Consider the following 12,527-nt stretch of genomic DNA (forward strand, 5'->3'; position numbering starts at 1 on the left):
AATGTTGATGATTTTGATCCTCCTTCTTCTAAACAAGTCCCTTTAACATCTCATATAACAGTGGTTTGGATCTAATGAACTCTTTCAGTTTTACTTTGTCCTGGAAACACTTTCTCTGCCCTTCTATTCTGAATGACAGCTTCACTGGATAGAGTATTTGTGGCTGTAGGTTTTTGATTTTCATTACTTTGAATATTTCTTACCAGTCCCTTCTTGCCTGCAGAGCCTCCTTTGAGAAATCAGCTGAAAGTCTTATTGAGACCCCTTTGTATGTAATTCTTTTCTTCTCTCTTGCTGCTTTTAAGAGTCTCTCTTTATCCTTAATTTTTGACATTTTGATTATAATGTGTCTTGGTGTGGTTCTCCCTGGGTCCAGTTTATCTGGAACTCTCTGTGCTTCCTGGACCTGTAAGTCTATTTCCTTCCCCAAGTTCGGGAAGTTCTGCTTCATTATTTTTTCACATAATTTTTCAATTTCTAGTTCTTCTTCTTCACCTTCTGGCAATCCTATAATTCGAATGTTCATTTGCTTATAGCTGTCCCAGAGGTGTCTGATCCTCTCCTCACTTTCCTTACTTTTTGTTTCCTCTTTCTGCACTGGTTGACTATTTGTTCCTTCCCTATGTTCCGATTTGTTGATTTGATCCCTGGTTTTCCTTTCCTCACCACTTGTCTCGTATGTATTTTTGTTCATTTCAGCAGGACTAGCCTTCATTCCTTCCCTGTCTTGATTAAGTCCCGCTGTTAGGTCTGCAAGCTGCCTTATGACTATAGCTCCGAACTGAGCCTCAGAAAGATTTTCTATTTGTTCATTGGTTAAGTCCCGTATTTGGTTTTTGGTTTAGCTGCATGATTGGTATTTTAATCATTAATTCTGCTATTCTGACCGTTTTGTTTATCTTTCCTTCTTGGGCGGGGTGCTGTCACACCTCCTACGCTATATTGGGTGGAGCCCCATGTACTCGTCACAACCCAGCGATCCTTCTCACCACACTGTGGCGCTTTGCGTGGGGGCGGGGGTCCAAGATGGATTCCTGCCGTTACTCTCCACTGAGAGACCGGGAGCCTCCTCCTCCATCCCCATGCCCTCAGGGCCTCACAGTCCGAGACAATGGGGATCTGCCTTCCCCAGCATTGGAATCGCAAGCTGTCGGGTCTGGTCTGCAGCCAGGGTTGGTTCCCGGGCGCTTCTCTCCTCCCCCCAAATACGGGTGTCTGCTTACTGGGTCCCGCTATTTGGTGCTGAAGCTGCCGCCTCCAGCACAGCTTGATCTTTCAGCCGCGGCTTCACCCCTCCTACCCGTCCGGACGAGCACCACTGGTTTATAACTTCATATGTTGGACTTCCATGTAGCTTTATTTTCTGGAAATTGTGGTTATTTCTGGTTTTGCGGTAGTTGTATTCCTTCTTAGTTATGGAGGGAGACAGAGCTTTTTGGTCTAGGCCTCCATCTTGGCTGGAAGTCTGCCACTTCAGAAGTTAAATCTAAAACAACAAAAAACAAAAGCTTTAAAGTATTATGAGAGAATTTATATAACTATATAATTCTGTGGCAGAAAAAGCCTTTCTGAGCCTGACACAGAGACAGAAACCAGGCCAGGCCTAGAGATCCAAATCCTAAGTTCTCTCCACCAGAAGCCTCCATCAAAAATAGCAAAGGGAATTACAGTAGTCCCTCTCTATATCGCGGTTCACTTATCATGGCCTCACTGTATCATGGGATTTTTAAAAATACTATATTTAATTATTCATCGCAGATTTTTCGCTATATTGGGGGATTTTGTGGTACTGTATACATATGTTGTTAAAGTTACGTAGGTTTAAGAGTGTAGAATATGTTTAAGAACATAAGTAGTGTTTATAAAAGTGTGGGAAAGGTTAATAAGGGAGTGGTAAAGGTTAGTAAGGGACTGGGAACAGTTTATAAGTGTGTGGGAAGGGTTTATAAAGCCTTAAAATATATATAAATACTAAAATAAATGTAAGGTTCCTACTTTGTAGATTTTCACCTGTCACAGGGGGTCTAGAATGTAATACCCGCGATAAGTGAGAGAACACTATATAACAATCTCTGCCGCTGTGCCCCAACCCCCTTCCTATATTCCTGATTCTGGCTTATCTTCCACCTGTCACTCTGTGGTCCAGGTCAGCGCCCTGGGAGTTACCCCAGAACCCCCCTCCTTCCTCACTCCCCTACCCAAGTCACCACATCTTGGCCACCTCCCAACTCTGGCTTAAATCTACCCAGCTGGACCCTCTCCAGCCTGGCCATGACTGCAGGCCTTGTTCTGCTACTCCAGTGCCAGCACAGGAGCCACCCATGGGTCTTTCTGCTTCCAGTCACAGCCACGTGCAGCCCAAGTGGTTTGAAAAACCTATATAGACTACCTTGACGACATGGACATTTTAGATATATGAACGCTTAAAAAGTAAACAAAACTAAATGGCAAATGACAATCTAGGCTAAAATTTATAATATAAGAAAAAGAGTTTAATAACCTGAATATATATCAAATACTCATAAATCAACAGGACAAAAAGAATAACTACACTAAATAATAATAAAATACTGTACAAATGAAATGACAAAAAGGTAATATACTTCCTTTCTAATAGAAAACTAGATAAAGCACATAATCAATTTGTCAAAAGAGGATCACCAGTGACTAATTGGCCTGTAAAAAAAAAGGTCTAAATAATAATAATTAAAAGGAAAGCAAAATAAAATAGCAACAATGAAGTAATATTTTTACTTTTCAAATATGCAATTTTTAAAAAGAATATTTAATACCTAGATTTGGGAAGGATGCAGTGAGAGAGATACCCTCCTGGGACAGACTGTGAGAGCCTAAGTTGATATACTCTTTCTGGAAGGCAACTGGGCAATATGTATCAAAGCAATTCAAAGTATGTGTATTCTCTGATCTAGCAATTCTACTTAAAGACTGTGTCCTGTGGATAAAAATAAGAATGTAGAAAAAAAAAGATGCACACAGAGTCAGTCTTATATATTATTATATAGGCAACAACTCTTAGTAACCTAAAGGGGCAGTAATAAGGGATTAGTTAAATCATGGTAGCTACACGGTGAAATACAAGATATCCATAGGACGTTTATTTGTTGACAAGGAAAACTGTTTGCAACTTAATATTAAGTATAAAAGCGCAAGTCACAGAACAATTGTTACAATATGAATCCATTTATGTAATGAAATGTATATCTGTGTATATCTCCATATGTATGCACAGGGAAAAAGATCTTAGCCCTGTCTGGTGTGGCTCAGTGGATTGAACACCAGCTTGAGAACCAAAGAGTCACCGGTCCAATTCCCAGTCAGGGCACATGACTGGGTTGCGGGTCAAGTTCCCTGTTGGGGGCGTGAGAGGCAACCACACATGGATGTTTCTCTCCCTCTCTGTCTCCTCCCTTCCCCCTCTCTAAAAAAATAAAATAAATAAATAAATAAATAAGGGTGGGAATGGACTATGGGAGAAGGGGTGGGTGGGGTGGGGGGAGCAATGGGGGAAAAAGTGGGACAACTGTAATAGAAAAAACAACAAATACATTTCTTTTTAAAATCTTAAAGGATTTTAAGGTAACCAAAATAGTAACAATAGGTATCTCTGACAAGTGTTAGCATGATTTTGATTTTCTTCTTTGTTCTTTTTGGATTTCCTATTTCTTTTACAAGAAACATGGAGGTGTGATGCAGAACCCTACCACCACCATCTACCTGGTGGGGCGTCCCTGTCTAGAACTCCTATTTCCTGTGACTGTCCACATCCTCTATATGTAACATGTATGGTATTTCTTTGCTGCTCTTTGACTTTTCAATCTTAACCTTGTTTCCTCAATTCTCCAGATTGTGGGTATGGTCTGTATCTTACATTTCCTTTGTGTTCCTCTCAGTGTCTAATACATAGGACGTTCTCAGCAAATGGTCCAAGAAAGAATGTGTCACTTCTTTGCCCATTCCCCTGTGAGCTGCCAAGCAAGGGCTGGTTGGCTCCTCAGGTGTGGCATCCAAGCCCAGTTCCAGGTCAAGCTTGAGGCTGTGTGTTGTGGGCCACCTGTCAATCTGGTCCTGTTAACATGTCCATTATTGCTGCTAATTATTGTTGAGTGATGGGACTGTTTGTTTAAAGCATAGGTTACTGCCCCCACACCCAGAGGCAAAGCCAATCCCATGGCATCCTATAATTAATGAGCCAATAAGTATTTCCTCTGGTGAAAAGTTGGCTTTGATCCAACAGATCCCTTCCCAATTTTTCTGCCACCCTCACCCCATTTTCAACTTCTCATCTTGGCTGTTGGAGGCCTCCTTTGGAGACTCACTCCCTTCATCCCAATTGTGGGCAGACAGTCCTCTGTCTCTCGTCCCAAGCCTGACTCACCAACTCCTCCTCCTCCTTCTGGATGATAAAGTTTGCTTTCATGTCTAAGCAAATCTAACTATTCAAGAGCATCTCAGCTTGTAGGCCCAGAGACTAAAAGGGCCCAAAGAGACCACAGTAGGAGTGACAGAAAATTTTTTCATGAAAACTTAAGTAAATTTTCATGGTTGTTAATAATCTCTGCAATCAGTACTTACTTCAGTTAAAACCTCTGGAGAAAAAAAAATACATAAGCTATCGGAAATGGAGGAGTTAATCAGGGAGCGAAGACCAATCAACTACTTTTTTGTTTTCTCTCCTTGTATAGCTATAAACAATCCCCAGTGCTTCCAAGGTTCTAGAGGAAGCAGAGAAAGGAGAGAAGTTCTGGAGTGCTTGCTGTGAGCACCTGTGCGAGGCTGTATGAATGCCGAGACTGGAGTGCCACGGTAGGAACCTTGGACTGGTACTTGACAGCTCCATGCTTCAGCTTCCCCATCAATGAAATGGAACAGTAACAGTGGAACCTGCCTTATAGACTTGTGAGAATTAAATGAGTTAATGAATGTAAAGCACTTAGAACAGTGGCAAACTATAGGTGAGCAAGACATGTGTTTGCCACTATTAACAAAAGCAGAGGCAGTCACAGTGACAGCCACTTACTGGGACATCTGCCCTGCTGTATCCCAGGGTTTCTCAATCTCAACACTATTGACACGTGGGGCTGGATAACACTGTTGTGAGCAGCTGTCCTGTGCAATATAGGAAAATTGTCTCCATTTGAGAATCACTGATATTGTCCTATGGAGAAGCCATGCCACACACTCTGACCTCCCACATCTGCAGGTCTGGTGTGGATCTAGGCCAGGAGGTCCCATACAGGGGACCCCTGTGGTTAGATGTAGGAGCTGCAGGTAGAGAAGTAAAGAGCAGCCAATTCTGTTTCTCAACGTGGCTGCCATTTGCTCTTCTTGCAGATGGAATAGGAAGCTGGAGCCTAGGTAGCCTTCTAATTGGGAGGTACCGTCACTCTTGAGAGGCCAAGAGAGTACAAAGAACAGGAGGTGAGGGCGGAATTCTCTAGGCGCCTGCGGCTGTGGCCTTAGATAGAGGGCATGAGCAGGGTGTACTAAGACTCCTGGGAGCCCAGTCCAGCCCAGAGGGGAGAAAGCCAGACGGGATTCAGAAATGAAGCCCTGGACATGGCAGAAAGAAGGTCGCTACTAGTGAGGCCTCTGGACACAGAAGCAGCAGCCCCTCTCTTTTCAGAAAACAAGTGGGCTCTGCATTTGATTCTAAAAAGAAACATACTGCTCTTTTCATAAAAGAATCTTCTGACCATTTAGCATTATTAAAATTCTACACACACTTATTTTGACCCAGCAAGCATACTGCTACAAATGTATTCCATAGCTTCATTAGCACAGCTGCACAGCTGTGGTATAGTAATCTAGAGTGCAGGCTTGTGACCTGACTGCCTGGTTCAAATCCCAGATTTACCACATACCAGATATCGTCGTCGGCAGCCGTCCGTCTCGAGAGACGATGGTGTAGCTTCTTAAGAGTCTATCTGCACCGCCGAGAATGGTTGTGTAGTCCGACTCGGGAGTGACACGGTATCTGTCTCCTCCCGTGTTGAATCGACATCTTGCGATGACGCTAGAGTGTCCTCTCCAGTGAAGCTGAAGCTACAGAGCCTGGGCAGGGTGATATGGAGGGTCTGCTGTTGCCCATGCAGCAGACCCCCCCTCTCTTCGCAGCTGAAGGGTCCAAGGGAAAGACGGAGTCAATACAGCTTGGCTTCAGGTGCGCCGCAGGAGTTGCCGGTGTTGACTACAACGTCAAACCGCCTTAGGGACTCCGGCTCCGGATTTTCTGTCAGGGTTTACTCCCTTAGCCTTTCCCCTGAAGAGGTATGCCGCAAGGCAGCGGAGGTTTTTTGGAGTCAGAGTTTTCCTTCTCTGATGTGCCCTGACTGGAAGATCGAACCAGCGACACTTAGCTCGCAGGCCGACGCTCAATCCACTGAGCCAAACCAGCCAAGGGCCAATACCAGATATATGATCATGGGAAAGTTACCGACCTCTTTGTGACTTAGGTCCTTCACTTGTGAAGTGGGGGAAATAATAAGGCCTAACCCACGATGCTGTTACAAGGTTTATGTGATTTCCTATATGCAAAGGAAGATGTCAGTTGTCAATAACTGCTAGCTATTATTATGTTCATTGTGCCCTTAATTGATAATAGCTAAAAATCTGGAAACATATGCCAATCACTGGTTAAATGCATGTGACACACTCATTCTATAGAATACTGGGCATCATTGAAAGAAATGCAGAACTTTATCCATTTAAATAATACAATTTATTTAACAATAAGGTCAAATTGTTAAAGAAAGAAGCAAATGAGTTGCAGATAAGTATATAGAGTTTGAGAATATTTGTATATAAAAAAAGCTATACAGAATAGATACATGTCTTTATCTGCATAAAAAAAAATTCTAGAGCTCTCAAGAAACTGTTAGCAATAGTTACATCTAGGAAGTCAGAATGGAAGACTGGAGAACTTTTGCTTTCTCCTTTAGTACTATTAGAATTTCCTACTATAAGCATGTATTTTTTAAAATATTTAAAAGAATAACATAAATCTGTATCTACAGCTGTGGAAACATTTTTTAAATATATCATGAATTGTTTTTTCAAAAGTGGCAGAACATGAATAGTGCAAGCCACAGGAATGAATCTCAGTTCAAAAATTTAGGTATGCAAGAAATTTAACCTTAGTTTCTATAACTCAACTCAATGTTTATGGTAAGCTTCCATCCTGCCAACAGGACACTTAATTCTAGGTGTGTCTGAGTTCTCCAGAATACTGAGAAGTGCCAGGCATGGGACAGAGGAAGTAGCCGTGAAGTTGGCTGAGGCCAAGTCTAGTAGCCTCTGCTGCTCTGTGCCACTTGTGAGAAGCCAGGAATCTTGGACCAGGCTACCTGACTCCCCACAGCTTGCTCCCCGCACCCCATGGCTACCACTCTCTCCAGGTGAGCTGATAGAAGGCAGTGTGGAGACCACAGATCTTTCTCTCCTGTCTCCCCTGCCCCCTGCCAGTCTGGGAAGGGAGGGCTTCAAAGAATTAGGGGGTCTTTCCACTCCAGGTAAAATTCTTCTTCATCTTGTTTCTAGTCAAGACATTCAGTCTGTGCAAGAGAATCTTTTTCTTTGATTACCTACCCCGCAAATCCAGAAGTTTCCCTAAGTGCGTAACCTTTTGGCACACAAAGCCAGAGACGCCTGAAGGATTCAATTTTCTAATCTGAGGAGCTAGCTCAGGAGGAAATGAGCTCCATGACCATGAGAGTGGAAAAGGGGAAAATCTAGGGTGGGGGGTGGATTAATTTCTCAAATATTATGCCAGCCACACATATGTATGCAAATGCAGAGCAAAAAGTCTGAACATTTCCACCGAATAACTAACAGTGCCTACCAGCAGGGTAAGCTATAGGACAGGAGAAGGGGTGAAAGGGGAGCTTTACCTTTATAATCTATGTATTTTTAAACCACTTGAACTTTTTAATGATGAAGCTATATTCAATATTGCTTATGTAGATCTGTTTTATTTTTAAAAGATTTTATTTATTTATGTTTAGAGAGAGGGAAAGGGGGGGAGGAGAAGGAGAGAAACATCAACGTGTGGTTGCCTCTCGTGCAGCCCCAATTGGAACCTGGCCTGCAACCCAGACATGTGCCCTGACGACTGGGAATCGAACCAGCGACCCTTTGGTTCACTGACCGGTGCTCAATCCACTGAGCCACACCAGCCAGGGCAGACATACTACTTTAAATAAATACCCATGTATCTTTTGCCTCCAGGCTAGAGATGGAAAGTGAAGCAGGTCACCCCCTCTGGCCCTCTGGTAGGCAGAACCTTGGGAAGCGTATTTGCATGAAGGGCTAAGACGCCTGTTGTGAAAGAACTCTTTCCCAGGGAAGGAGACAGGTACTATGAGCTAGATAACCCAGGGACAAAGCTTTGCTCGGTGGAAAGGTGATTAATTCTGAGCTAGAGTGGTATTTGTGATTTAGACATATCTGTGGGGGCCAGACCCCATGGCTCTATAAGGCAATGAGGGTACCAGCAGCCCCACAGCCCTGCCTCTACAGTGGAGCAGGCTGATCTCATGTCAACAGGGGTGTCAGTGATACTGGTAGGCATGGGATGCCTGATGGGTGTGGCAATGTCCAGCAAAACTGACAGGTCCATAGGGTGTGGCAGAGGCAAAGGGAGGTTGCAGAGCAGAGAAGGGAAAAAGATAGCTGGGGGGTGGGGGGTGGGGGTGATAACTGTTTAACCTTATCCACCAGCACATGGGAGATACACACCCTGAGGACGCCCAAAAAGCTCATGGAGTGAGGGTGTGGGAACTAGGCAGGACCTGCACTGACAAGTAGGAGCCAAAGTCAGAGACACATGTGAATGAGCTCTAATGATGTGAGACGTGCACAGGCATCCAGGTGTATGCACAGGTGGGGAGCACAGGACAAGGAGCCACAAAGTCTATGTGGGAGGGTCAGGAAAGGTCTCCTGAGTCAGCTGCCTGGTAATTCAGTGGGTGGGAAGGGTGGAGGGCATGAGGAACCAGTACACAAAGGCCTGGAGCTGTGAGGGAGGAAGGGAGGTTTAGGGGAACTAAAAGCAGTTCAGGCTGAATCCAGGGAGCGGTAGAAGAGGCCACAAAGACAATGTTCCATAGTATGGAATTGGACTTCATCCTACAGGCAGTGGTGAAGCTCAAAAGAGGACTTTAAGTAGGAAAATGAGATAATAAAATTACCAGGAAAGCTTTTCACCACCACACTCCTGCCACTCCTAGCTAACTCCCACCCAGTGAGCAGTTTCAGAGTGTTGCTTCCTCCAGGGAGTGTTCCCTCACCACCCCTCAGACTCAGCTACTTTTAGCTAAGGCTTCTAGGGTTTCTCAAGCACCCCTATTACACTATCTTGATTACCTGAGCCCTGTTACTTTGTCTCTACCTTTGTATATGGTGAGTGTTGGAGGCCAGGGCTATCTATTGTGTTCTACATTGTAACCCCAGCACATTGCACAGTGCCTGACCTGATAAGTACTGAATATATATTTATTTAATTTTTTTTTAAGCCTGTGAGAAAGTAATTCTTGTAGTTTCCAGCCTGAGCTACAGAGTACAGGTTGGAAAAGAGAAAGGAATCCAAGGGGGAGCTTCTTGTAATCATTTGGGTAGGAAGTGAGGAGGGCCTGATCTGGGGCAGTGGTGGTGGAGCTGGAAGGCAGGGAGAGATTGGGAATATTTTCAGGAGGCAAAACTGATAGGCCTGTGTGATTAGATAAGTGAAGTGATGGGCCCAGGTAAGGACAGGCAGGCTCCTGGGCTTTTGGCTTAAGCAGATGGATGGATAATGGATTAACCACAAATGGCTACTGTGGAAGAGGAGGCAATGTGTGGAGGAAGACAACTAAATCAGTTTAGACCTGTTGACTTTGACTTGCCTGTAGGGCATACAGGTGCAGAAGCCCAAGGGACAGCTGGAATCACAGAACTAGAGCCCAGGACAGACATCTGGTCTAAAGGTGTCATCCTGTAGGTGATGGTTAAAGACTAGGGAGGGAATTAGATCACCAAGGAAGTGAAGGAGGAGGTGAAACAACAAGGAGAATGCCCAACTGTAAGAGGTGGGCTGAGAAGGACATAAGAAAGGGAGAGAGAAAAGAGAGCAATATCACAGCTGCTAGAAGAGAAGTGGCTTCAAGGACTAGTAAAAATTGTTCACCCAGACTCCTTAAAATTGAGAACTAAGCCCCAGGGAGGCTAACTGAGATGTTCAAGGCCACATGCTATTATTGCCTATGGTCAGAGCGAGCAGTGCCTCTCAAATGATGATCACTGCACTCTTGGGAGTCCCCAGACCTTTCCCACGGTGTTCAAGAGGTGAAGAACAATAGCCACAGCAATTTTGAGGCAGAAGAACACAACAAGAGGATTCACAATACCTGACATCAAACTATACTACAAGGCCACGGCAATCAAAAGTCTGGTACTGGCATAAGAACAGACATATAGATCAATGGAACAGAATAGAGAGCCCAGAAATAAACCCAGGTCTATATGGTCAAATAATATTTGACAAAGGGGGAAGGAACATAAAATGGCGTGAGAAGAGCCTCTTTAACAAATGGTGCTGGGAGAACTGGACGGAGACATGCAAAAAAATGAAACTAGACCATCAATTTACACCATATACCAGAATAAACTCAAGATGAATAAAAGACTTAAATGTAAACCGTGACACCATAACAGTCCTAAAGGAAAACATAGGCAGAAAATTTTCAGATATCCCACATAGCAATATTTTCATCAATATATCTCCTAAGGTAAGGGAAATAAAGGAAAGAATAAACAAATGAGACTCCATCAAACTAAAGAGTTTCTGCTCAGCAAAAGAAAACACCAGCAAGATGAAAATGGAACCAACCATATGGGAAAACATATTTGCCAATGATACCTCCAACAAGAGATTGATCTCCAAAATATATAAAGAACTTATACGACTCAACATTAAGAAGACAGACAACCCAATTAAAAAATGGGCAAAGGACCTGAACAAACACTTCTCCAAAGAGAACATACAGAACATACATCTCCATGGGCATATGAGAAAGTGCTCAACATCACTAGCCAACAGAGAGATGCAAATAAAAACCACAATGAGGTACCACTTCACACTGGTAAGAATGGTCATCATTAATAAATCATCAAACAACATGTGCTGGCAAGGATGTGGAGAAATGGAAACCCTACTGCACTGTTGGTGGGAATGCAGACAGGTGCAGCCACTATGGAAAACAGTATGGAATTTCCTCAAAAAACTAAAAATGGAACTTCCTTTTGATCCAGCAATTCCATTGCTAAGATTATACCCAAAGAATCCTGAAACCCCAATTCAAAAGAACCTGTGTACCCCTATGTTCATAGCAGTGCTATTTACAATAGCCAAGTGCTGGAAACAGCCTAAGTGCCCATCTGTAGATGAGTGGATCAAAAAACTGTCATACATTTACACAGGGAATGCTATGCAGCCGAAAGAAGGAATTCCTACCATTTGCGACAACATGGATGGAACTAGAGGAAGTTATGCTTAGCGAAATAAGCCAGGCAACAAAAAACAAATACCATATGATATCACCTAATACAGGAAACTAATGAACAACACAAACAAACAAGCAAAAATTAACCAGAAACATGTAAACAAAGAGCAGACTAAGAGTGACAAGGGGGGAGGGGAAGAGGGAGAGAAGGAGGGGAAGAAGGGGAAGGGTCTAGTCAAGGCACTAGTATAAATGACCCATGAACATGGACTACAGGGTGGGGATTAACTGTGGGAGAGGGGTGAGCAGGGTGGGGGGAGCAATGGAGGAAAAGTGGGACAACTGTAACAGAAAAACAATAAAAAATGATGGGAAAAAAAGAGGAGAAGAACATTTTAATAATACCAAGATTTTTTCTACAGTATTCACTGTTGACATTTGCACTGATAATGCAAAAGCAACAGTGGGTAAAACTTCTGGGACCTTAACACAAATCAACAAAGTCATATTCTTCACCCCCATGCACATATGGTTTAACAAAAAGATCAGCTTCACATAAGAATGTCCATGTGGAGTAATAATTATTAATTTTATTAAAACATGACCCTTGAATATACATCTTGTTAACAATCTGTGCATAAAGCACTTATGCTGCATACTGAGGTAATGGAGGCATTAAAAGCTGAACTACCTGCTTTTATTGTGGAATATCATTTTTATTGGAGAGAACAATTGACAAACTGTGATTATTTAGAGTTGGGTATTTGGCAGACATTTTCTTGAAAATGAATGAATTGAGCTTGTCACATCAAGTAAAACAACTGATAGTATTTTTTGCCAATGATAAAATTTGAGCTGTCAAGTGAAAATTAGAATATTAGAAAACTTGTATCCACACCATAAGCTTGACAACTTCCCAGTACCTAAAGATTTTGCTGATGAAATCAGTGGTAGTATTAACACATGTGATATTGTGGACTGACCCTGGCTGGTTTGGCTCAGTGGATTGAGCGTCGGCCTGCGAGCTAAGTG

At 43.1% G+C, this 12,527-nt stretch overlaps 1 long non-coding RNA gene across 1 annotated transcript in view; it reads right to left on the reverse strand.

The window, feature by feature from the left end:
- Positions 1-1,225: 1,225 nt before the first annotated feature.
- The window catches only part of LOC150006167 (uncharacterized), an 80,845-nt gene continuing 69,543 nt past the window's right edge, over positions 1,226-12,527 (reverse strand). The window contains exon 5 of the long non-coding RNA XR_016511917.1: positions 1,226-1,486. This is a non-coding gene — a long non-coding RNA (uncharacterized LOC150006167). The remainder of the gene's footprint in view (positions 1,487-12,527) is intronic.

This window comes from Furipterus horrens, unplaced genomic scaffold (genome assembly GCF_987537825.1).
Source record: "Furipterus horrens unplaced genomic scaffold, mFurHor1.1.pri manual_scaffold_6, whole genome shotgun sequence".
NCBI lineage: Eukaryota > Metazoa > Chordata > Mammalia > Chiroptera > Furipteridae > Furipterus > Furipterus horrens.